The following is a 26,522-nucleotide window of genomic DNA, read 5'->3' on the forward strand; positions in this document are numbered from 1 at the left end:
TCAAGAGAAACAATCAACAAAATGAAAAAGCAGTTCATGGAATGGAAGATAATATTTACAAACCATATTCCTACAAAGGTTTAATATCCAAAACATATAATAAACTCATATAACTCAATAGCAGGAGAATGGCAACTGAAATGATGGGCAGAAGAACTGAAGAGATGCTTTTCCAAAGAGACATACAAATGGCTAACAGGCACATGAAAAGGTAGTCAATGTTACTAATCATTAGGGAAATACAAATCCAACCCACAAGGAAATACCAACTCACACCTGATAGAATGACTATTGTCAAAAAATACCCCTCAAAGCAAACAAACACACAAAGAAACAAACAAAACAAGATAACAGGTGCTAGTGAGGATGTGCAGAAAAGGGAACAGTATGGAGGTTTGTCAAAAAAAAAAAAAAAAAAAAGGAAAAAGAAAAAGAATAGAACTTCTGTATGATCCAGCAATCCCACTTTTGGGTACATTTCCAAAGAAATCAAGTCAGAATCTGGAAGAGATATCTGCACCCTTATGTTTTTAAAAGCATTATTTACATTAGCCAAGATATGAAAGCAACCTAAGTGTCTGTCTACAGATGAATGAATAAAAAATGTATGTATTTATAATGGAATATTATTAAGCCACTAGAAAGAAGGAAATCCTGTCATATGAGACAATATGGATGGACCTTAAGGGCATTATGCTAATGAAAATAAGAGAGAGAGAGACAAATACTGAATGATACCGCTGATATGTGGTATTTTAAAAAGGTTAACTCTAAGAAACAGAGAGTAGAATGGTGGTTGCCAATGGTCTGAGAGAGGGCGGGGAGATAGGGAGATATTAGTCTGATGGTACATAATTTCAGTCATGAAATGAATAAGTTCTGGGGACCTAGAATGTGCCATGTAGTGACTGTAGTTAACCATACTGTATTATATACACTTGAATGTTGCTGAAAGAGTAGATCTTAAATGTTCTCACCACATACAATGATAATTATATTAAAGGATGAAAGTGTTAACTAACCCTACTGTGGTGATCATTTCACGATATATAAATGTATCAAATCATCAAGTTATACATGTTAAACTTACACAATATTGATGCCAGTTATATTTCTATAAAGTTAAAAACCATCAATAAAAAGCTATAGCTGTGAATGTAACAGATTTTTTTGAGTCCTGCGAGTTCCAGCAAATTACCAACCCCAAGGGTCTCCTGACACAGTACCTAACATTTGCAAAGTGCTGACACCATTCTAGGCACAGTTCTAAGCACTTAGGTACATTAATTTTTCTTATCCTCAAAACCACTCTTTTAAGTAGAGAATGTGATTACTATCATTTTAAAGGTGATGAAACTGAGGCACAAATGAAATAAATTATTCACCTAAGCCATGGAGCTCAATTCAAATCCAGGTAGTCTACATCTGGAAGCTTGATACTCAACTGCTATGTTAATGTACAAAAGATTAGGAGGAAATCCAAAAGTACCTTTGAATTATGTGTCCATGCAAGTGTTCACTCTTTCTTAATCCTGTCCATTTGACTTCCTCGGGTCAACTCCTAGTCTTCTATTTCTCTGCCTTACTGGAGTTCCTGGAAATCATGCATGTATCTTTGTCATTAAGAGTCAAGATTACTTCCTAAGTACCTCTTAGGAAGAATTAAACTGCTTAGAAACCTAAGGCAGGCAATCTATTGTAGCAGGCATCCAGAAATCAGAACATGGCTGTACCCTATCCCTTCACTCTTCTCTCTTACTCAGAAATACTTCTCTAGCTGGGAGTGGTATTGGAAAAACAAAAAAAGCTTACTTTTTAAATCTTGGACTTATCAGCATTTCCTAAGATTTATGCACCCCGTTTTAAACAACAGGAAAGTGAGGTTAAAGGGGAAAGGTCTAGTCAAGGAACTAGTATTAATGACCCATGGACATGGACAATAGGGTGGAGATTGACTGTGAGAGAAGGGGTGGGTGGGGTAGGGGGCAACAATGGGGGGAAAAGTGGGACATCTGTAATAGAAAAACAATAAAAAAATTTTAAAAATTAACTTAATTTTTCATCCAAATTTGCATATTAGTGGTACAAATGGCATTTGAACTCCATCAGTCAGAATTCATAACCAGGGATGATTGACATATATGTTACCATCCATTTAAGCACATAGCTTAGATATTCTTCATAGAGAAGATACTGGAGAAAGTAAGGAGGGTATCATATTAGTGGAACATGGAAATACTATAACACTGCTTTCCTGCTTCTCTGTTCTTAGAATATGTCTTCAAAAGGAGCTCGTTGGTGAATGTCTCTCAATGGAACACCATTAAAAGAAGAAACTTAAACCAGAAAAAAGTAGGGGTATGGAGAGAAAGGGGAAGTTAGACCTCAAACGATAGGACGAAATAGTGGCAAACTAGCATTGCAAGATCACTTATAAATAGGGAGTGTGTTGGCCAACAGAAGCAACACTGGGATCTACACGGGTAGTATAAAGCTAACAAGCTGAGAGAGACTTTGCAAACCCTGAATCCAGATGACTTTGGGGGAGCAGGCTTCTAGTTACCCAAGGAAGTGCCACTGCTCAGCTGTAAGGAAGATAGGGAAGAAAACCCTGATCTCATAAATGGGCAAAGTTAAGGAATATGTTTCCGCTTCCTAATATTTGGGTCTACTCATAGATATTGAAATGAATATTAACTTTATTAGATTAGGGCATCAAATAGATACAATTATAAAGATATTTTCTTTATTAACTGGCAGTATTCTATGTTTTCATATCACTCAATATTATTTTGTTAATTTTCTTACTGAAATATAATTTCCATGACTGGAGGACATTTGTTTTGTTTACCTCTGTATCTTCAGTGCCTAGAAGAGAAACCGGCACAGAGCAGAAGTTTATTAAACAAATATTTTTTAGGTAACTGACTGATGTAATTGATTGCCAAAGATTCCATAAACTTTTTCTGAGCCATGGGAAAAGGAGGTTAAACAGAGGTGTTAGGAATGAGAGTAATGTTGAATTGTTTCAAGGCTATAAAAGAGAGGAGAGGCAGCCTCCCTCTTGCCATGTCATTGAGATGGAGATGGGTGTTAACAGTTTCACTGCCTGAAGAAAAATCATTACCTGGCCCAGCCACAGTAGGTGGGTTTGACTGATTTACCAATCTGAGGGAAGAATACTTGTGTCCTGATTCTGAGGAACATAGGGGCTCAGTGCAGTACTCGTTGATAGCATCAACCACTTTCGGAGAGAAAAGCTGGGTTACAAGACAAGGACAGAGCCAGGGTGGGGATAACTAGAGAGGCGACACTATTTGTATCATTTCACAGAAAGAGAGATGCATATAGTGAAGCCTTAACAAGCACCAAACTGGTATCCTGTTAGAAATGGAAGTGATATGGGCAACATTAGGATTCCTGAAATTATTTGTTGAGAACTTTCACCAGAGACAATTAGGCATTTCTCTTGTTTTCTTTTTAGTGTATTATCAATATTCATTGATTTTTTAAATCCCCTCTTACTCAGGGCTGTGAGGGTGTGCCTGTTAAATTGTTTATTCCTTGATGAGATGTGATCTAGATCACTGACTTAAATCTCATTAATGACTTTAAAGATATTTTTTGTTTAATGTGGCGAGTTTTAATCACTTTCTTCTTCCCATACCTTTTAAGTACATGTGTAAAACAGCACCACAGATATGGAAAGTCAGAAACCTCAGGCATTTGCCTTAAATACCTGATATACTGACTCACTTTCAAGAAAGGTATAATCTTTCTCTCCTCTTTATTTCAAAATCAGGTGCACATGTTTTAGAGTAAAGTTGGGTTTTGTTGATAACTTAGGAGAAAATATGAAGTGGTTTTCCCTTCTGAAACCAGAGAGAAATTTTAGCCAACAATCTGTTGTTAATATTGTACCTAGTTCAGGGCTTAATTACTACCTGGAGTCAATGTTCTAATAATATCAGGTCACAAAGACATTTCCCATCATGCTCTAGGGACACAATATCTTCAGGCTCCACACTACCTGTTCCAGACATTACATTTTAAGATAACTTTAACCAAAGGCACATGCTTATGAATCAAAAAATTTAATTCATGCTTCTCATCTTTGATGCTTAAGCATACCTAAAATGCAGATTCTCCCAGCATAGTACTCTGTTCTCTCGTTTGAAGATCTTGTCTATCCATGCCAACCTATCGCCCACATTCCTGCTGACTGTCGTCCAAACCCTGGCACTTATTCCGTTGTCAACTATTCTTATCTCCATATTCAGTCTTTTAGAGAAAGTTCTCTTTATCTCCTTGCTCTAAAATAATGTCTCAAAGAAATTTTAAACTGTTTATTGGATAAATATTTAAATTTTAATACTTGTATTTTATTTTAATGTATTAGAAAAATATATGAGTCATTTTTGCACATTGATTTTTTAAAAAAATAGAGGTTGATTATTGAAAAAACAATAATATATGTTTAGATGAGTTGATTATTGAAAAAGCAATACTATATGTAGAAAGTAGAAATACCAAAAATCTAAAATGGCTTCAGTTTAAAAAGTGCTACATTAATGTAGTCCTGATTTTATTTTTTTTTATTGAAAACCCCACTTTCTCCAGTATGAGCTATACTTTCTCTTATATTCCAGCTACCATAAGGTCAGAAGATGTCAGTTGCATTTTCTCATTATCTTTTCCAGATCTTGACTTTTTCTGTCTTCATTTGAAAACTGTCCTCCTTTGAAGCTCACATCTTACTATAATACTCTATAAGCCCCATCCTTTCTATGTGGTTACTGTCCTTCAGATAAGTCTCTTATAAACATAAAAAGCTTGAACATCCAGCTCACAGGCTTATGGTCTCATGGTGTGTGTGTGTGTGTGTGTGTGTGTGTGTGTGTGTGTGTGTACTATTAATAAAAGTAATATATCCCCACTTTTGAAAATTTGACAAATATAGAAATTAATGTATTTATAATTACTAATGATTTAAAATATATATTGTTAATAATCATATTTAATTCACACATCACTTTATTTTTTATTACTTAAAGTCTTGATACTATTCAGATGTCTGTCCTTAAAGTATAATATAACTAATATAATATAGCCTATATAATTAATCCTTAATAGCCTAGTATAAGTATCATCATTTAATCATTCTCATATTACCGGCTACTTGAGTTTGTAGTAATAAACTTTAATTTTTATAAAAAATGTGCAGTGAGCATCTTTGTGGATAATTTGTTGCACCAGTTTACATGATTCCATTGAGCTAGATTCCCAGAGGAGTTATTAGGTCAAAGGTCATAACAATTTGAAGTGTAACTGGATAAACTGAAGATTCTCTAGGGCATTAATAAAGAACACTAGGTGGTTAGAAAGTGGCTAAAATCCCAGCTTTGGTGCTTTTGTTGTTTAAAGCCATTTCCACCTGCCATCGGCTTTTGTTATGCTGAGTGGGCCCTGTAAACTGAAGGGACTCTAAGAATCTCAGTTAGAGACACAGGGAGCAATAGAAGCAAAAGTGGGAGAGGAGAGCCATGTGATATTAACTAAGGATAGTGAAACTTTGTGAGAATGAACAGGGATAGTTATAGTGATATAATGGGATTTAGGCAAAGCCTTTTATATGGAGCCTACATTCCCTTTTACAAAAAGCTTGTAATGTTTGTTCACACTCTGTCTTCAAGAAGTTCAGACAGGTCACATGGAAATGCACAAAAGCTGATACACAAAGGCTTATAAACGCAAACTTCAAAAGAATATATGCAAAGCTTGCATGCTATGAATCTATAAAGTAAGTATCTGGGTTAAGGCTATAAGCTTTGGAACACAAAAAGCCATAAAAAAGGCTTTTAGCTGCTGCATGGTGGTTTTAAATTTGGGGTGGTGGTGGAAGAGGTGAGGCTTACAGAGCACAGTGGAATGATATTTTCCAAGTTTACATCTTAAGAACTAGCTACGGATGAAAAAAATTTCAACTTCACTGCTCCCCTCCCAAATAAAGGATTTGGTAATTTCTAATGGAGCAATTTCAATCTTTTATTTTTAAGATCATGGACTAAGGATTCACGCTACCTGGGTTTAAATCCTAAATCCAAGACAATGGAACACCAGAAATGAATACAAATGCTTTACCTGTACAAAGACAAAGAGAACAGGACAGTGAGCCCAGGATGGAAATTATTTTTTAATTCTAGATGGCCTAAATGTCATTCATATTAAAAAAAATAAATCAAAGAATGACATAACAAACCATGCTGCTATTTTTAAAAAAGTGAAACAAGTAAACCTAAGTGTATATCTGGTTGGTACCATAACTGCACAGACCACAATCATCCCAAATAACTTTTAAGACAAATATTTTGACTCTATTTCCAAAGTGGATATATCCTAAGGAAAACAAGCAAAACCCAAAACACTGAAATTGCATTCAGTGATCTTGTTGTTAGTAGTAATGTTGGGATTGTTCTTTTGGTATTTGTTATAAACAGTATTATATGCATTATGTATATGTATACATTTACCCTGGCTGGTTTGGCTCAGTGGATTGAGCGTCGGCCTGCGAGCTAAGTGTCGCTGGTTCGATCTTCCAGTCAGGGCACATCAGAGAAGGAAAACTCTGACTCCAAAAAACCTCTGCTGCCTTGCGGCATACCTCTTCAGGGGAAAGGCTAGGGGAGTAAACCCCGACAGAAAATCCGGAGCCGGAGTCCCTAAGGCGGTTTGACGTTGTAGTCAACACCGGCGACTCCTGCGGCGCACCTGAAGCCAAGCTGTATTGATTCCGTCTTTCCCTTGGATCCTTCAGCTGCGAAGAGAAGGGGGGTCTGCTGCATGGGCAACAGCAGACCCTCCATATCACCCTGCCCAGGCTCTGTAGCTTCAGCTTCACTGGAGAGGACACTCCAGCGTCATCGCAAGATGTCGATTCAACACGGGAGGAGACAGATACTGTGTCACTCCTGAGTCGGACTGCACAACCATTTTCGGCGGTGCAGATAGACTCTTAAGAAGCTACACCATCGTCTCTTGAGACGGACGGCTGCCGACGATATGTATACATTAATAAAGCAAATTAATAATTATATTTATAGCATTAATTAACAAGGTTTTTCAAAGCAACAGAAGAGACAGAGATAAAATAAAATAAATTAGTAAAATAAATAATAAACTTATACTTCATTTATCTCTAAAATAATTATTTCCTAGCACTATTTGCAAATGATAGAAGACACTGAGCAATAAAAAAAAATGACTGCCATAGATCAAATGATATATACAGGGTGGGGCAAAAGTAGATTTACAGTTGTGAGCACGCAAAACAGAGTTTTCTTGTATTTGTGATTATTGTGTTGTTTTCCATATGAATAACAGTAAACCTAGTTTTGCCCCACCCTGTACATGATTTATATGTGTGTGTGTGTGTGTATACTTAAATACACAATTATATTTAAAATATAATATTCTTGTTTATTCTGTTACAGTTATACTAATTTTCCCCCCTTTGCCCTCTTTCTTCCTACCCACCTCCCTGCTACCACAGTCATTCCCCACATCATTGTCCATGTCCATGGGTCATTCTTACATGTTATTTGGCTACTCCCCTCCCCTTCTCTCCTTCATTCTTCCCCTCCCCTCTTTTCTCTGGCAACTGTCAGTCTGTTCCCTGCTTCCATGTCTCTGGTTCTGTTTTGCTTGTTAATTTATTTTGTTCATTAGGTTTCTCTTATAAAGTGAAATTATACGGCATTTGTCTTTCATTGCCTGGCTTATTTCACTTAGCATAATATTCTCCAGTTCCATCCATGCTGTCACAAAGTGTAGGAATTACTTCTTCTTTCTTTGTGCTGCATGGTATTCCATGGTGTAGATCTACCACTGTTTTTTAATCTGTTCATCTACTTATGGACACTTAGGCTGTTTCCAGCACTCTGGCCATTGTAAATAACACTGCTATGAAAATTGAGATATATAAATTCTTTGGAATTGGAGTTTCAGGATTCTTAGGGTATAATCCCAGCAGTGGAATTGTTGTGTCAAAAAGGCAGTTCCAGTCTTCATGTTTTTAGGAAATTCCATACTGTTGTTCACAGTGGCTGCACCATTCTGCATTCCCACCAACAGTGCACTAGGGTTTCCTTTTCTCCACATCCTCACCAGCACTTGCTGTGTTTTAATTTGCATCTCTTTGATATTGGGCATCTTTTCATATGCCTATGGGCCATCTGTACATCCTCCTTGGAGAAGTGTCTGTTCAGGTTCTATGCCCATTTTTTCAGTTCAATTGTTTGTCTTCCTGGTGTTGAGTCCTATGAGTTCTTTATTTTGGAGCTTAAACCCTTGTCCCATGTATCATTGGCAAATATGTTGTCCTGTACTGTTGGTTCCATTTACATTTTCATGATGGTTTCTTTAACCATATGGAAGCTTTTTAATTTGATGTAGTTCCATTTATTTATGTTTTTCCTTTATTTCCCTTGCCCTAGGAGATATATAGGCAAAAATATTGCTATTTGGAATATCTGAAATTTTACTGCCTAAGTTTTCCTCTAGGACTTTTATGGTATTATGACATATTTAAGTCTTTTATCCATTTTGAGTTTATTCTGGTGTATGGTGTAAATTGGTGGTCTAGTTTCATTTTTTTGCATGTACCTGTCCAGTTCTCTGAATACTATTTATTGAAGAGGCTATTTTTACTCCATTGTGTGTTTGTACCCACTTTGTAAAATAGTAATCGACCATAGAGACATGGGTTTATTCTGGGTTGTCTATTCTGTTCCATTGATCTGTGTGTCTTTTTTTATGCCAGTTCCAGACTGTTCTGATTACAGTGGACTCATAGTACAGTTTGATACTAGGTATTATAATCCCTCCAACTTTGTTCTTCTTTCTCATGTTTGCTGTGGCTATTCAGGGTCTTTTTTGGTTCCATATAAATTTTTGAAGTATTTGTTCTAGCTATGAGAAATATGCCATTGGTTTTTAAGTAAGAATTGTGTTGAATCTATAGATTGCTTTGGGTAGTATGGGCATTTTAATGATGTTAATTCTTCCAATCTGTGAACACAGTATATTCTTCGATTTGTTTGTATCTTCTTCAATTGCTTTCTTCAGTGTTCTGTAGTTCTCTGAGTACAGGTCTTTTACCTCCTTAGTTAAATTTATTTCTAGGTACTTTTTTTGTTGTTGTTGCTATGGTAAATGAAATATTTTCCTTTGTTTTTCTTTCTGATAGTTCATTGTTAATGTACAAAAATGCCATCAACTTCTGAATATTGACTTTGTATGCCGTCACTATGCCAAATTCACTTAGTAGGTCAAGTAGTTTTTTTGGTGGAGTCTATAGGGTTTTCTATGACACCATCATGTCATCTGCAAATGATGCCAGTTTTACTTCCTCTTTTCCAATTAGGATGCCTTTTATTTTTTCTTCTGGTTTGATCACTGTGGCTAGGACCTTCAGTACTATGCTGAATAAGAATGGTGAAAGTGGACAACCTTGTCTTATTCCTAATCTTAAGGGAAACACTTTTAGTCTTTGGCCATTGAGTATGATATTGGCAGTAGTTTTTTTGTATATGGCCTTTATTGTGTTGAGGTATACTCCCTCTATTTTCACTTTGCTGAGTGTTTTTATCATAAATGGTGCTGGATTTTATTAAATGCTTTTTCTACATCTATTGATATGATGATGTAATTTTTGTCTTTCATTTTATGTGATGTATCACATTTATTGATTTTCAAATATTGTACTTTCTTTGCATCCTTGGAATAAAATCCCACTTGATAATGGTGTATGATCTTTTTGATGTATTGCTGGATCAGGTTCTCTAGTATTTCGTTGAGGATTTTCACATCTGTGTTCATCAAAGATACTAACCTGTAATTTTCTTTCTGTGTTGTTTCTTTACCTGGTTTTGGGATTAAAATAATACTGGCCTCATAAAAAGAGTTTGGTAGTCTTCCTTCTTCTTGAATTTTTTTTCTGAATAGTTTGAGAAGAATCAGTGTTAGTTCTTCTTTAAATATTTGGTAATATTCTCCTGTGAAGCCATCTGGTCCAGAGCTTTTGTGTGTCGGTAGTTTTTTTATTATTGCTTCAATTTTGCTAGTTGTTAATGATCTATTCAAGTTTTCTGCTTCTTCCTGATTCAGTTTTAGAAGATTGTATGTTTCTAGAAATTTATCCATTTCAATCAAGTTGTTCAATTCCTTGGCATATAGTTGTTCACAATAATTTCTTAAAATTCTTTGTATTTCTGTGGTATCAGTTGTTACTTCTTCTCTGAAAGTTCTTCTTTATAGAAGAACCATAACTAGTGAATTCAGGAGAAATATTAAAATCAGAACATTAGCATTTTCAACATATAATAAAATAATAAGTGTTAAAAATATGAGATGAAAGATTTATAGGAAAAATTTTAATGGCTGATAACATCTGAATCAACTTAACCTAAATAAAAGTGGGATTAGATGAAATAAAAAGTACATATTATATCATCTCTCTGTGGTTTACTATTTCTGAGAGAAAGAGAGAGAGAGAGAGAGACAGAGAGAGAGAGAGAGAGACAGAGAGAGAGACAGAGAGAGAGACAGAGAAAGAGGGAGGGGGAAGCTTAATCTAATCAAGTCCAGATCTACTGCCAGATTACTGCAAAAACATGGGTTTGGAGGAACATGTTAATTAATACCACATTGATACAGTCAGCCCAGAGGACTAGTGTGAGAAGTCCTGCAGTACAAATGATCTCATAGCTTTAATGAGTAATGTCATGAACTGGGGTGGGGAGAGTTGTTAGCACGCAATACATGTTCACATGACATGCCCACTCTCATAGATCTAAACACATGCCTCTTTCCTAGACCCCAATCTTCCAATTGTGCTCCTTCCAGACTTCTGATCAAAAAGCTGAACCATTCACCTCTGCCTAAAAGTCTAGGTATATACTTAACTTGGACCACTTCTCTCTCTACACAAAGTGAATGACCTAATGAATTGGAGGATGTTCTGTCCATTGAGAGGATTACTCTTATCACTTCAGGGCCATTCCTAAATAGGGGATGTAGTAAAAACATAAGGTTATATTCAGTTTGCAATCATATACCAAGACAATTCATTCATAGATCAAATTCAAATGTCCTTCCTTTCCATGAGGCTGAAGGAGAGCTGTTAATGCAACAGTTGAAAGTGACATGGTGATTTGAGCCATCTTTTCTTAAAGCTTAGTCAGGATCTCTGGACCTGTTTGAGTCCAAGTCTTTATATACCACTTCCATCTTACAGTAGATTGCTGCTGGGCTTGCCCAGTGTTAAAACCTATATAGTTTTACAGAGAATTGCAACTCTCTTTCCCCTAAGAAATGTAATTGGTACTTTTGAATCATGAATTTGTCTCTGGTGATGGAGACAAGGTCTTTTTCTAGGTAGTCTTATCAGATTCATATGGGGTGAAGGAAATCTTTTCCTCAAAGGTAAGAACATATGGTGAGAGGGGGGAGTAGCTAGGATGAAAAAGATAAAAGTTATATCAATAGATAAAATCTTATACTTCATAGAAAAAAATCATGAAAGTGTTGAATTGAGGAAATCTCAAATATATAGATAACACAAAGAAAGTTGGAAGAAAAATCTTATGTACTCCTTGGAATGGGCTATTTTGTCTTTGCCTACACAAGACATATTAAGTAATTTAAACCATTCTGTATTATAGCAGTCTTTCTTTTTCTTGATCATTAGGCAATCATTTTTTTTTTCTATATTGAAGTGAACTCTAAATCATATTAGGATTGTTTTGCTGTAGCTTCACTATAGCTATTTAAGACATGCTTCAGTATGGAAAACTCTCACAGATATTTATGCCAAGTTATCCATCCAATAAACAGAGCTTGGGCTGCACATACCATTTAATTTTCTTTCTGGTTCACTTGGTATATTGACACACCAGAAAAACAGAAATTCTCATCTTTTTTTCACTTTACAGTCTAGTTATGTATCAATATTTTTTGTAAAAATGAATTTTCAAGATGTAATCATATTAAATGGTTTGCGATATGATGAAAGAAACTAGAAATTATAAGGTTAACCTTTTAGTTAATAAGCTATGTGGGAGTACCAGAAATTTAATAAGAAGACAGGCCAATTACAGGGTGCATAAGAATAAAATAGGAACAGAAGAAAATTTACTTTAATTTTTTGAGTAATTAACATTTTAATTTCATATGTAGTTTTGTCTAACTTTTTAAATAAAACATATATTTTCATGAAGACAAAAAGAAACCTTTTGAGATACATAAAATATTGCTATTTTGAAAAATCAATCATAATAGTAATAATAGTAAAATTAATAAATAATAGTAATACAATTTTAAAAGTATACTCATGATTTTAGACATAGAAAACCTTTTCTGAATGAAGATAGAGAACCTAATAGATCAAACAGAAATATGTGTATTTTTTATTATATGTCAAAGTTTTTGTGTATAGTTTGTCTTTATTTCATGAGGCTTTAGAATTATTTTATTCCTGTTCAATGCTAATTTCCCACTTAAGTTAGTCAAAATAGCATAAATGCTATTACAGGTAACACCAAAATCTCAGTAGCTTAGTGCAATAAAAGTTTATCGCTTGCACACGAACTCTAAACCAGAGTATTTTATTTCTGCAGATCTCCTAACAGCTCTCCTCTAAGGAGGAAATCTAGAACCCAGGCTCTTTTCATGTTTTCATCTTTGTTTGCCACGAAGCAGTCAGAGCTCTGACCTCACAGGAAAACACATTCATTCTGGGTATAGGTTTGCTTTACCCACCAGCAATGCTTTGGCTGGTACCATCATTCATGGACTTACAAAATACCTAAATTCAGTCCCAAGGAACTAAGGAATGTTTGCCCCATAAGACACTGGGACATGACAACTGTTTCTTTGAATCAGAAGTTGAGACTGCCACCTGGTCATTTTGAGTTTTTCATGTCACTGAAATAACTGTCAACAAAGGGATACTTTCTTGGCTGAAGTGATCGATCCTGATTATCAAGCAAAGATTAGACTGGTGCTACACCATGGGAACAGAGAGGACTATATCTGGAACGTAGTGGGTTATCTGGGCTACCTCTTAGTGTGTACATATTTAATAGTAAAAACTAATGGAACTATAAGACCTCAATAAATACAGAATTACTGAAACATTAGGTTCTTTAATAATAATGATTTAAGTACTCTGTCTGCTCAATAGCCATGACCAGCAAAGACACTGACTGAGATCAAAGGAACATGCAACGGGTAATAGAAGAATAATTATAATCATTAACTTCCTCCTGACTAATTACAGAAACAAGTACTCCAAGAATTTTGCATAAAATACCTTTCCTTTTTCCTCCTATATCACTATTATTTTAAATAAGGATTGATGATGATGGTTAGTATTTTTATATTCATATTCTGTCATAGACCAAAAGAATGAACTAATCAATAGATCAATAAGGTAATGTTTACACTCATGTCTGTGTCTCCCCTTTTTGGGGAGAGTGTGAGAGTATTTTTTGTTTGAATAAATGCAGAAGCATGAAGTTGTTGCTACAGAATTTTTGAAAAATTTGAGAAGAGCTGTGCACAGATGCTGAGATGACAAAGGTGAGGAGTGTGCTGGGTATTTTACTCTTTGACTCTGCTCCAAATTCCCCTTCCCACAGTGTCTTTTGTAATGCAGGGGCTTGGATAGGCTACATTTCTGAGACACTGTTTAATTTCTGCTAACAGGTGGCACAAAAATGGAGACAGAAAAAAAGGGACTTTCTTTTTCTCCTGTCAGCATGCTTTGAGCAGCAGCAGTTAGACATGGTCTCGGTGTCATTTGCTTCTCCCAGAACTGGTCTTGTGTTCTCAGTGGTGTCAGCTGCAGCCAAGTGTGCCTCTGTCAAGAAATCAGAGTTTCATCTTCTGGGTCCATCCTCGGAGCCCCCCGAAATACAATCAGTAGCTGGGAGAACGCCCTTCTGTACTCTACATATTCTATACATACATATCTTTTCACTTGAAGCACTTTTTTATGGCTTCTCCTTCGCATATTTGAGTTGCCAGCATCTCTACTCTTGCACTTTGGGGCCATTATTAAATATAACAAGGGTTACTTGAAGACAAGCACTACAATACTTTCCATAGTTGACTTGATAACTTAGATGGCTACTAAGTGATTAATGGGAGCATTGCATATACAGTGTGGAGATGCTGGACAATGGGATGATTCATGTCCTGGCCAGGATAGAGCTACATGACAGGAAATTTCACCATGCCACTTGGAACTGCACACAATGTAAAACTTAAATTGTTTCTGGAATTTAACATTTAGTATTTTCGTACCACATTGACCACAGGTAACTGAAACTGTGGAAAGCTAAACCATGGTTGGGGGAGGGGGCTATTAAATACAGATATGAGTGAGACTAATAATTTCTTCCATACTGCTTAATTTTCAGAAAAGTCATTCACACATGCAACAACTCCTGGACATCACTTTCTCAGCTAAGTAATTTTTGCTACACAAATGCATTTCTGCAGAAACTCAAACCACTCTGTAAGCAGGGTGATTTAATTTTATTTATTTACTTAATTGTGTTCTTCATATTGAGGTCATTAATTTCACAAAAAGCATTTGAAATAGCAGACACTTTACATAGTTAACAACTAGAGAAAGTCTGTGCTTCAAAGGTACTTTAATATAAGAATTATTTTCTTTTAGTCATTACAGAATTAAAATTTAATACTTGTTACTATACCTTATTTTCAGCAAAATAATAGTAAATTGTAGAAATTCAGAATAATTAATTAGCATAAGACATATAGTGCATCTTTATGCATAATTTCTCTATTATTGGGAACTTTAATTGGAGAGAAATAAAAAAGCATTTTATCTGTGTGTGAAAGTTTATCTGCTATTTTCAAATACTCAGTATCTTTATAGTCAAAACAGATATACATGGAATTCATAGTTCAGTTAGCAGGAATTCTTAAGAGTAATTTTCAGTACTTTTGGAGCTAAAAGAGGAAGATAATTCAATTTTAAGTACCTTTTCCAACTTTATCCTTTTATGCATTATGGATACTATTGGCATCTGTTTTTTAAACTAATTTTTTTCAAGCAAAAACAAAAATGTATACAATGAAAATCTCCTTTGCCCCCCGTCCTCAGTCCAATCAGTACATGGACCTACTTCGCAATTATGAATAACTCTTATTGTTAGTTTCTTATGTTTCCTTCCAGATTTTTTTTATGCACATACAACTAAATGTAAAACTTATCTGCTCTTTATATAGACAATACCATATTTTACACATTGTGTACCTTGTTTTTTTTTAAATTTATATATCTTATATTTCCTGAAACTTTTTACACAAGAATTTTTAATTCTATTTTTATTTCTTTTCTCCTACAGTTGAATAGAGTACATTCTACTGTATATTATTCTACAATTTTTATAATTAATTTAATCTCCTATAGATGAACTTGCAGGTTATTCCAAATCTTTGTGATCATGAATAATGTTGTAAATGCATTATTTCTATAGAATCAATTCACATAAAAATTAGCTGCTTCAAGGGGAATAAAATATTGGTGTTCATAATTTTGATTGTTACCAAATTATTCTCCAACGGTGATTGTAACAATTTACACTCCAATCAGAAATAAATGGGAGTGCCTATTTCCTACAGTTGTTTATTTTTCCAATGAAAATTTTAATTACCCGAAAATTTCTAGATATGACATTGTCTAAAAACCCAAACCACAACGTGACCATTCTTCATACTACCTTAAGTATCTAAAAAGATCAGACTGTAGTACAGATTTGAATAGTTTCGTGCAGATCACTTCTCAAACACGTACAACAGATTCCATTAGTAGATATATGTTGTTGACAGAGAAGAACAAAGATTTGTATCTTTGAGATTGTCTTCTCTCATTGAGCTGGATCAGCTGGCCATCTTGGAACAATTCTCAGTAAAGTGCAAATTTGGCTTGAGAACCTCACTTCAGTTTTGATACAGGCTTCAGTAGCATTCCTGGCATTAATTTCGGAAACTACAAATTCACTGAGGCTCTCTGGCTAGTTAACTATTGGTTCAGTTACATAGTGATTTAGCAACAGGTAGTTTGTAATGGTGTTGGAAGTGTGGCATGGAATCTTCTCTTCACTGAAGTTGTAAGTTAGAAAGCACAACACAGCTTTTTGCAATCCAACAATCCTTTCCAATATCAGCTTCCATAAAATCTTGAATAAGAATCATATTAGCACATTAAGGTTCAGTTCAGTTGTGTTAGAGACACTTGTAATGCCATCAAATTGATATAATTTAATTATAACTATTATAATATATCCATAAAACAACTTGAAAAGTGGGTCTCTCTATTCTTTACATTATTAACATTAATTAATGAAGGACTTAAAAGCTTTGAAAGCAAAACCTAATTAGTCAAAATCCACCTTTGGATAAATTCACAAAAGGCTCAAAAGCCCATACAGCAAGGTTTAGTTTACAGAATGTCATTAAGTTAAACTAAAAAGTACATTGAAGTGGATTCAGGTGATTGAGGCATTAATACATAAAATTAGGTGGTGAGTTTTTGTGTCCACCAAAAAATGAACAGAATTATCTATTGATTAAATTTTTCAGTCAAGGTAGGCTTTGTTTCTTTTCTTTTTCTTTTATATACGATTTGACTAGGTCTTCTTGGTTCCCAGCTTTAGTTTGTACTGCTTGTTCGGCTAAAGCAAGTCACAGGCATTCACAGGACAGCCTAAAGTTCAAAGGTTCTCCTAGAAAAGCTTTCTAATCTCTTTTTCTGTTTTCTGGGCTTTGGTTTTGTATTCTTGCTTCTTTTAGTTTAAGGGTTTCACACCATTTAAGGTTTTAACTCTTTGTTTCACATTAAAAAAGGTTTAATGACAATGTTTGCCTCAGCCCCAAGGCTTAGCAAAACTGAAACAGAATCCCCACAAATATTTTGCTTTAGAAGGCACCTCCAAGTCTTACCCAGCAGGCGACCTCCTAGGAAAACTCAAATATGATACAGGTTTCTTCTTCCCTTTTTTCTTTCTTCTGTTTCTGTTTGAAAGGTTCAGTAGTAGAGCAAGGCATCTGTTTCTCTTTATTTGCTAGGGAAAACTTTGCTCTAGTCTTTTGGTGCTTACCATAATTAGGAAATATAACTGTTTCTGATGTTAATTACATTCTCTCTCCTGCCAGTGTTACTGTTGTTTTGTCTAAAACGACTTCTGATTTCAAATCTGCCGATTTACCCTTGCTCTCATTAAAACTTTCATAAACCTTTCTTTCAAAACGTTTGACCTTATTTAGACAAGCCTAGCTAAAATTCCTTCCATTCTTTAGTATTAGTTAAAAGCACCTTTCCCTTAGGCAGTTCCATTGCATAAAAATACTATAATAAAAGTAAATTAAAAAAATAAAAGCAGTGAAAACAGAGACAAAGAGCAGGGAGGATGAAAATAGGAGAATGTTTACTTTTGGGGAATCTGTATGATCGCTGCGTGTGGATGCTCACATACCAAGTAACTAGTTTTTCTTTTATTTTCAAATTCTCTTCTCAAATCTTTATTCTCCTTTCTTCTAAATTGACGGTACAGAGAGAACATCATAGTTATTAAAACTAAGCAGAAGCATCCATCTGGCATGCCTTTCAGGAATCCATCCCATTAATTTTTGCTCTGGGTTTGGTGACTCACCCCAAGCAGCAGCCAGGGAAGAACTTCTTCATTTTGCAGAACTGCCAAATCTTATTCATTGGAGAAAAAGCTCCTCAATTCGGGCTTATTTTAAAGTAGCTGTTTATCTGCTTAAATATCTCATATTTTAAAATCTCCCTCAGCAGAGGGAGTTCGTTATGGTTTTCTAAATAGAGAGTAGGCATATCTTCCTTCCTTGCTCTATGCGGCTTCAGCTTTTTGGCCACTGAGCCTAGTTTTCTCTTCCACTACATTTTTCACCTCAGTTACAGCTCCTGCCCTCATTTGTTCCCTGGGGGCTCCAACTTCTTTTTCTTTTTTTCCATTGAGGCATTTGTCAAAATTACACCGCTTGAAAACAAATCTTTATTTTTTTTTTTGTCTTCCTTTTAAAGCTGTTCATCTAGGTTCCTCTTCACTTATCATCCCTACTTTATTTTTTAAATCATCACGTTTAACATTTACTGAGTGCGAAGTGCAGGTACTATATGCAGTGCCCTCCCAGCATTTTCTGTCTTCCGAGGGAGGTATCTTTATTATCCTGTTCAACAGTTGAGAAAAATAAAGACACCGAATTCAAGTAACTTGCATAAGGTCCTATAGCTGGAAGTGACAATGCTGATCATTATACCAGGCCACTGGGCTCCGGAGACAATGCACTTCAAAATGATCTTTAAAAAGTTTTATTAGATATAAGGAATACTTGTATAGTATATGCGAATAATAAAAGAAGCTCATTTCTCTTCCACTCTGCGACAAATTTTCCAGTCTTGCCCATTGAAGAAAAAGAAAAAAAAATCCTTCCCTATTTTGGGGCCGCTGGCCATTTAACACGGTTCCTCGAGGCCCCACTTCCAACTCCGCTCTGGCAAACGTGTCTCTCATTATGACTCAGCCCAGTCCGCTCCGTGCCAGGCGGCCGCCGCTCGGGGGCGAGGGCTCGCGCCGCGGCTCGCGCGCTCTCCTCCAGCTTTACGGCTGCTGAAAACCCGGCCCGCGCCCGGCAGCCGTACCGCAGACGAGCCCGCGCCCGCGCCGCTCAGGTAATTGGAGTCCTTCTGTTTTCGAAGTTTTTCCAAACCATCTTGGCGCTCCCAGGCGGCGCGGCCTCGGCGCTGGCCTCCCTCCCGCCCAGACGGACGCGATCTGGGCGCTGGCCGCACCCCTGTGTGGGTCTCAGGGCGCCGACCAGGCATCTAGTACCGGGGCCGAGGGGCGCTGGGGTATGGGCGGCGGGCCAGGAGCAACCCCGAGGGGAGGCGCGCTTGGCACCTGGCTCCAATCGCCCCCTGGCCTAGGCTGGCCAGAAGCGCCCCCATCCCCGCCTTGAGGCTCCCGCCCTCCTCCGCAAAGCCTTGGTATTCAGAGCGAGCCCGCAGCTCCCCAGCCACGTCTCTCACACGTCCGCACAGACACACACCGGCTGGGCTGCCGGACCGGCACCCTAGCGGGGCGCAGGTAAACACGAGTGGCGCCGAGGACCCGAGCTTTTGCGCTGGCTCGCCCGGAGTGACGCCGTTGCGTGTGGAATGCCGATCCAGAGGACGCGCAGGAGGAAGTTTAGGAAGCTTGTTGTTAGCGCCTGTGCTGGTTTCTATCCTAGTACCCGACTTAGAACCACACTTGCCCTGTGGTCCCATTGTTACATAGCTCTCCATCCTCTGGTCCGTACCCCGCTTCTTTTCCCACGTTCTTTCCTTTTTTTAACTTACATTTTTTTCTTCTTTTTGGGGGTATCCTTTGTTTCTTGTGTTTTTTGTTCCTCTCTGTTTGAATAGCAAGTATACATACAATATTCTTTACTTTTACTATAGTTTTTAGCAGTTAGCCCTGCTTACTAGGGCTTGAATATCCTGAAGAGCAGAGCAATGGATACAGGAGCAGTACATGTGACTTAATTATTGGACTGTCCTATTGCCTCAGTTAGCCATGCAGAACAGAGGGCATGGGTTTGTTTGAAACCAACCTTAGAAACCTAGATACTGGTGCTGCCTCTGTTGATGGACTACATTTTGGCAAACATAAGCAGTTATATCATAGGTTCCTGTAGTATTAACTCCATTCACTTCAATCCAGTAACAGTTCTTTGAATTTCAATCATCGACAGCTAGCGACAGGTTAAAAAAGAAAAGAGATTCAGTTATTGTCCTGCAGAAATTCCAATCAGAGTTGTTTTTTTTTTTTTTTTTTTAAACAATTGGCAGTGATTTGGTCTCAGGACTTCTGGGAAATATAAAAGTAACTTCTCTTCACCAGAGTGATCTAATGTATTTAAAACTTTTATTACAGGACCAACAAGAGTAAAATGATACAGTTTATTAATTGCTTATATAAAGCATTATAAGGTTCAAATTGAGAGTTTAATATTTATTTAGCCAACAAATACTCATCAAGTGCTTACTACCTGTCCAGCATTGTTCTTGGCACTGCCTTCTTGTAATATACATTGTAGTGGAGGGAGACAGTATACTTGTAATTAATAAATATAAAAATATAAGGTGATAATAAGTGCTGTTGAGATATGTAAAGCATGAAAGGGTTTGTGCGTGTGTTTAGCAGTTTAAAGTAGGCTTGTAAGGGAGGACTGGAGAAGGTGACATTTTAGTAGACTTGAAGTAGTAGGTAAGGGAGTAAGTCATGTGATACCTGGGGCAAGAGCATTCCAAGTGCAGAGAATAGAGAATGCAGAGGCCCTGCATATTGATGTGTTCAAGGATCAGCAAAGAAGCTAGTGTGGGTGGAGAGGAGTGGAGGAAGGAGAGAGACAGGATATATGGTTTTAAACAAAATAGAGCCAAGTAGCTCTAAAGGTTTACTAACATGATATTATAATGAATATCTTTTAATTGAAGTGATATGGGAAGCCTTTGACATGTTTTCACCACAACTATTTAACAGAATTGTTTAACATCCTTACTCTGGTTACTGTGTTGAGATCAAAAGAAGGCCAGGAACAAAGCAGCGGCGTCAGACTAAAATAATATCAATGGGACAGTTGATGGTGGCTTAGACCAAGATGGTAGCAGTAAGCTGATGAAAAGTTCAGCTTCTGGATATACAGGGTAGGGCAAAAGTAGGTTTATAGTTTGTTCATATGGAAAATAATATAATAATTGATAAATAATACATGAATGTATTATGTTTCAGATACAACTGGAAACCTACTTATGTTCCACTGTATTTTGATGATACAATCCACAGGATTTACTGACAGATTGGAGTGTGAGAGGGGAAAAAAAAAGGAGAACTTAATTGCCTAACCAACTGAAAAAGCAGAATTTCCATTTACTGAGATGGGAAAGACAGCAAGAGTAAGATGGGGTTGTGAGGATTAAGAACTTGAATTTGGACATATTAAGGGTAGATAGATTTTAAATATCCAAGAAGGCATGTCAGTCATGCAGTCTGAAGGCCAGACTATATACATTTAGGACTTTTGGGCATCTAACTTGTTTTAAAAGCAATGGATTAAATAAATTTATTAAAAATGTGTGATACTAGAAACCTGAAGAGGACCAAGGACTGAATCTTGGGGCACTCCAACAGTATGAGATGACGGTCAACCAGCAAAGGATTCTGCAGAAGCTGTGTGCTAGAGATAAGAACAGAAGAGTGTGGAATCCTAGAAGCCAAATGAAGGAAGTATTTGAAGGGGATTGGTCAACTGCTTTGATTTACTAAATCAGTTCTCAATTAGTGACTCTGATGGTATAAGTTTCTATGGGGTGGTGGATGGTAAAAGCTTGTTTGGAATGTTTGACAGAGTAGACGATGAAACATTGAATAATTTGATAGTGTATATATCCCTTGAAGACTTATTGAAAAAGGAGGGAGAGAAATGGAGCCTTACTTGGAGAGCTATTGGGTATAAGATGTTCAAAACAATGGAGTGATGTTATGCGAATGAGGAAGAGGCAATAGAGATGCAAAATTGATGATATAGGAGAGGAGAGCACTGTTCAAAATGTCAACTGGTGATCATTGGCATTGATTCAGCACCAACACGAATCCCCAATTTGGGGTGCAGTGAAGAGGAAAACTTTATTCAGTGCAAACAGCTCAACTGTGATAAGCATGTCTGTGGAATAGCCCTGCTATGAGGTGTCCTTGGAGCAAGCCCCCACCACCACCACCACCTCTGGCTAGGCAGCTCTGCTCTGATCTGGTCAGTTCTGCTTTACTCTGGCTAAGAGTCTTTGGTGTTTCACCTCCAGCCAAGAAACTCAGTCCTCAGTCTCTAGTGCAAAGGAAAAGAGCACTCTGTGAGCCAGAGAGGAGCTGACTAACATAGACAGGAGTCCCTGCCCCTGATAGGTCTGTCCTCATGCAAATGAGGACTCCAGATCCTCGCAGTTTGATTGGTCCAAAAAAGCACTATTCTGATTGGTCAGAATGAAGCTACTTTTGATTGTTTGGTGAAAATGGAGATATAACGGCATAGCTCCTATTGGATGGGTAAAGCCTCACTTTGATTGGTAAAAATGTAATTCTAAGCTTTATATGGACTGGGTCAGATGGCGTGAACATAGTATGGTCAAGCAGTTCAGTGTGGGAAGTAGAGAGCTTAGTGCTGGATTCTCCCTGAAATGTGGCTTATGTGAGAGGCCCCTGTGTAGAAATGGCTGCTAGGCCTAGGCTCTGGTTTTTATTTTTATTTTTAATTTTAGCACAGTTAGACCACTGAGACCAGTTCTTAGTCGGTCAGTAGGTATCTTGTTTCTTAGGGTCCACAGTAAATATGTTATAAAGGATGCAATAGGAGAGATTGTTGCTGGAATTATGGGCTATTCATCTATAGTTATAAGGGAAAAAGAAGACTGTGTGGACACAGATGCAGGTGGAGGGTGTGGATGTTCTCTTTGGATCATTTCTCTTTTCTCATCATAGTGAGTGGCAGGCAGTTGAGGTCCAGGATAAATTTGCAGGACATTTTCTTTCTTTCTTTTTTTTTTTTCTTCCCACTTGGTCAGGATATATTTGATGAGAGAGTACTTTGAGATTCTGAAAATTTCTTGAAACAAAGAACTAAGTGTTTTATTAAGGGAAGAGGAGGAGGAACTTCTAACGAGTTCTCCTTGGGAGAAGACTTAGAAAAGAATTTGAAATTACAAAATAAAAGTTAGCTAGAGGTGAAGGAGGAAATAAATTAAGCAAGATGATATCATGTAATATGGGAAAAGCTATGATGAGGAGGATAAAAACATTGAATTTTATCTCCAGTGCTATTGTATAACTACAGTAAAGTTTTAAGAATATTACTGTCGTATCAAAGAGATGAATGCCTTATAAAGAATACTGAGGACTTTGAGAGATTAAAAATAATTATTATGGAAGTTATCAGGTACTCAAAAATAGAGAAAATAGCATAATAACTCTAGTGTGCGCATTATCCTTCAAAATCTATCAATATTCGGTTGATCTTGCTTGTTGTAGGACAGTAGAGAAGGGAGACATTCTTTCTGTTTGGAGATCAGGATAGGACGACTTCATGAAGCTGCTCCTATATGGAAAGACAAATAGAACATCTAAGTGACTTGTAGAGTTCTCAGTTTTAGTTCCATACCTGCTGGGCTTACCGCATAGCTTTTTGTTGCTCAGGTGATCTCTATTCTTCCCTTTGTAAAATGTGGTCGTGACTGTACTACTTTAGAGGGCTGCAAGCTACAGGCTTCAGGCCAAATCCAGCCTACTTTTGTATTAGTGTTTTATTGGAACACAAGTACATCCATCAGTTTATTGTCTGTGTCTGCCTTTGTCATAGACTATAGGGTTGAGTATTTGAGCCAGAGAGGTATGGCGAGAGAAGCCTAAAATACTTACTGTCTGGCCCTTTATAAAATGCTGGCCATGACCTACATGATCTCTGAGATTCCTTTAGTTCAAATATCTTAGATAATCTATTAAATAGGCTAAAATTAGTAATAATTAAGCTGATATTTTTGAGCATTTACTAAGACCCAGCACTGTTAGTTTGGTTTGTATGTGCTAACTCATTTAATTTTCCCTCAAAGTCTACAAGGTAGGTTCAATTTTTTCTACAAATGAAACTAAGGCATAAGGCGGGCATGTAACTTGTCCAGAGTTACAAAGTAATAAATAATAGAGCCAAGCAGTCTTGTTTCAGCATCCATATCCTTAACTATAAATGCTCCATTTTCTTTAGATACATAGAATAGATACAGGGGTGGGTGATATTAGGCTTACAGTTTGAGTACATGAAACAGTTTACCCTTGTATTATTATTTATTAATTATTTTATTACTTAACTTATATTACAACTGTGAACCTACTTTTGCTCACCCCTGTATATATGTAAAGAATTTTAGCCAGTCATAGAATGAAAATTGATTCACACATCAATGATTTGTACTTAAGTAAAGTTCTATATTGTGATTACAGATGTAAAGGTTTTAAGATACTAATCCTGAATATATATTACAGTTGAATAGTGTATGAAATTCAAATGTGCCTGGATGAAAAATTCCAGTACATCATCAATTTCTCATGAAGCCTTAGTGGATTTTTGAAAGCAAAATGCTTTATTTAAAAAGTAAGTAAATACAAAATGATACATTAGGGGTCTATTATTCAATACTTATTAGTTTTCAGGAGTCCCTCTCTAGCAGGAGACATGATTGATGCAAAAGATTGGGAGGTAGGGCCCCAGAGTTCTCGTCCCAGTTCTGTCCCCGCTAGCTTTTGTGACCATTCCTTCTCTGGCCTTTTTTTTTTTAATCCTGTAAACTGAGGAGGTAACTAACTCATTTTAGAACTTCCTACAACTCAAAAATATAATTGTGTAATTTTTTTATATTATACATTCAGAGAAATAGATAAGGTAACAACGTGGACGAACCAGGTTTGTTAAGGCAGAAATGTAAGCTCCTTTTTTTTCTCTATACACATATTAGCACATGTACAGATATGTATAAGAATAAATATAAGCTTACATTGATTTATAGTTATATTTGGTATGTAGGCAGTTACCCATTAGTCCTTATATTTGTGTTTTTGTATTTGTTTGAGGAAATAGATAAAAAATTTTTCCCTCTGACCGGAAAACACAGTTATCTGGAAGTGAGTCTTGATGAATTAACTTGACTTCTGTGATCTGACAGCATGTGTCATATTTTCTTTAACAAAATTTGATTCATTGCTCAATTTGTTTGCCAGTTAAAGACAAACAGCATGCCTGAAATCTGGGTTGTCTGCTTCGCACTGTTGCATGGGATATTGATGTCAGACAAAATTGTGATTATTGTAATTTAATTGTTTTGACATTTTGATTTGAGTGACTCAGATAAGAAAAGTGATTTATCTTGCATAGAAACCTGGTATTTTGAGCTCAGCATGATTTTTCCCTAACTACTTGTTTATAAATGTGGTTTCAATAAAAAAAATAGGTTTTAATTATGATGGGAATTTATTCTGTCAGTATTTACTACCAAAGTATGATTTTATATGAATATATTACAGATATGTTATTTTTAGATATTCAGTCATGAAAAAACACTTTAAAAGAGCTATAAATCTTTTAAAAACATAATTAAACTTTATTTAATATTTTTTTATTTGCATTGTCTGCAACACAACATGAGTGTTTCCTATGTTACAAAGGGCTTTTTGCTTTTTTACAACCTTGACATGTAAAATTATTAATGAATTTTAGTTTTAAGACTTCATTTATTATATTTGTCAGCCTTATTTATTGGTAAATTTTAATTTTGCATAATCTGTGCTCTTTTGTTCCTGTGCACCGATTCCAGTCATTGGTGATAAAATAAATAACCTCAAATAATGTATTCGTAAATGTACTTTGGGTCTCCTCATCTCCTTACACTTAGAAACCGGAGGAAGAAAAACACAAAGTAGAAGCACTTTTAAGCAAGTCATACCCTCTGTAAATAGTAGTGTGTGGTTTGTTTGTTTGTTTGTTTGTTTTCCCATTGTTAATTTAACATGCTACTCAGTAACTTGACAACTTCTTGGGGCATCTCCTGTTCTAAGAAGCACTTACATCTAGTCAGCTCCCAGAGGAAGCCGTTTAGGGTTTTTGAACCGAATCTGAAACGTATTCTCCTCTCGTCTTCAGAACTCTAAGAGTGTACTCAAACTATATAAAAGTCAGCTTGAAATTTTTAATTACATTTAGGTGTTAAAAGCATCCTTTACCAATCTTTTCAAGTCATATGAATTTGATTGGGAATGACTTAAGAAGCCTCATAATCTTGGACCATTTTCCTAAGTGTAATTTTGCTAAATTCCCAGAAAACTTTCCAAATAAGAACAAGATATTTTCAAGTAAAATGGTTGCTAATTATGCAGGAAGCCTATCTTTTTGTGTGTATGTTTGTGAAAATGCCTCAAGGCTTTACTGCTCCTTGTGGAGATGAGACTGTGAGTGTTGTTTCCCAGGGAGGCTCTGGTTCCTAGGGTAAGCCCTTTTCTAGTGTGTCATGCTGAAGTCATGCAGTGCTAGCAGTTAGCCCTCTTGATACTGATGGGTAGTTTGGTTATCATATTCACATTATTTTTTATCCCATTATTTTTATTTTTTAACTGTCAAATATTCAGACGATTACCATTATCTACCTGCTTAGGTTTACTTGCACTCCTGATATTTATCCACACCAATCTCTTAGATTTGTGGGAATAATGTTCCTCTTTACTCTTTCTGTTTTTCTCTTATACTCCTGACGTTGAGATATTATGAATTCTGTCATTTTAGTTACAGAAGAAGTATAGATATACAGGAATTTGCAAAGATAGTACAGAGAG

The 26,522-nt window shown here is 36.3% G+C and overlaps 1 long non-coding RNA gene across 1 annotated transcript in view; it reads left to right on the forward strand.

Annotated features, from left to right (window-relative positions):
- The first annotated feature begins 18,657 nt into the window (after positions 1-18,657).
- LOC150020892 (uncharacterized) overlaps positions 18,658-26,522 on the forward strand; it is a 47,906-nt gene continuing 40,041 nt past the window's right edge. The window contains exon 1 of the long non-coding RNA XR_016511102.1: positions 18,658-18,787. This is a non-coding gene — a long non-coding RNA (uncharacterized LOC150020892). The remainder of the gene's footprint in view (positions 18,788-26,522) is intronic.

Source organism: Furipterus horrens, unplaced genomic scaffold, assembly GCF_987537825.1.
Source record: "Furipterus horrens unplaced genomic scaffold, mFurHor1.1.pri manual_scaffold_1, whole genome shotgun sequence".
In the NCBI taxonomy this organism is placed as follows: domain Eukaryota; kingdom Metazoa; phylum Chordata; class Mammalia; order Chiroptera; family Furipteridae; genus Furipterus; species Furipterus horrens.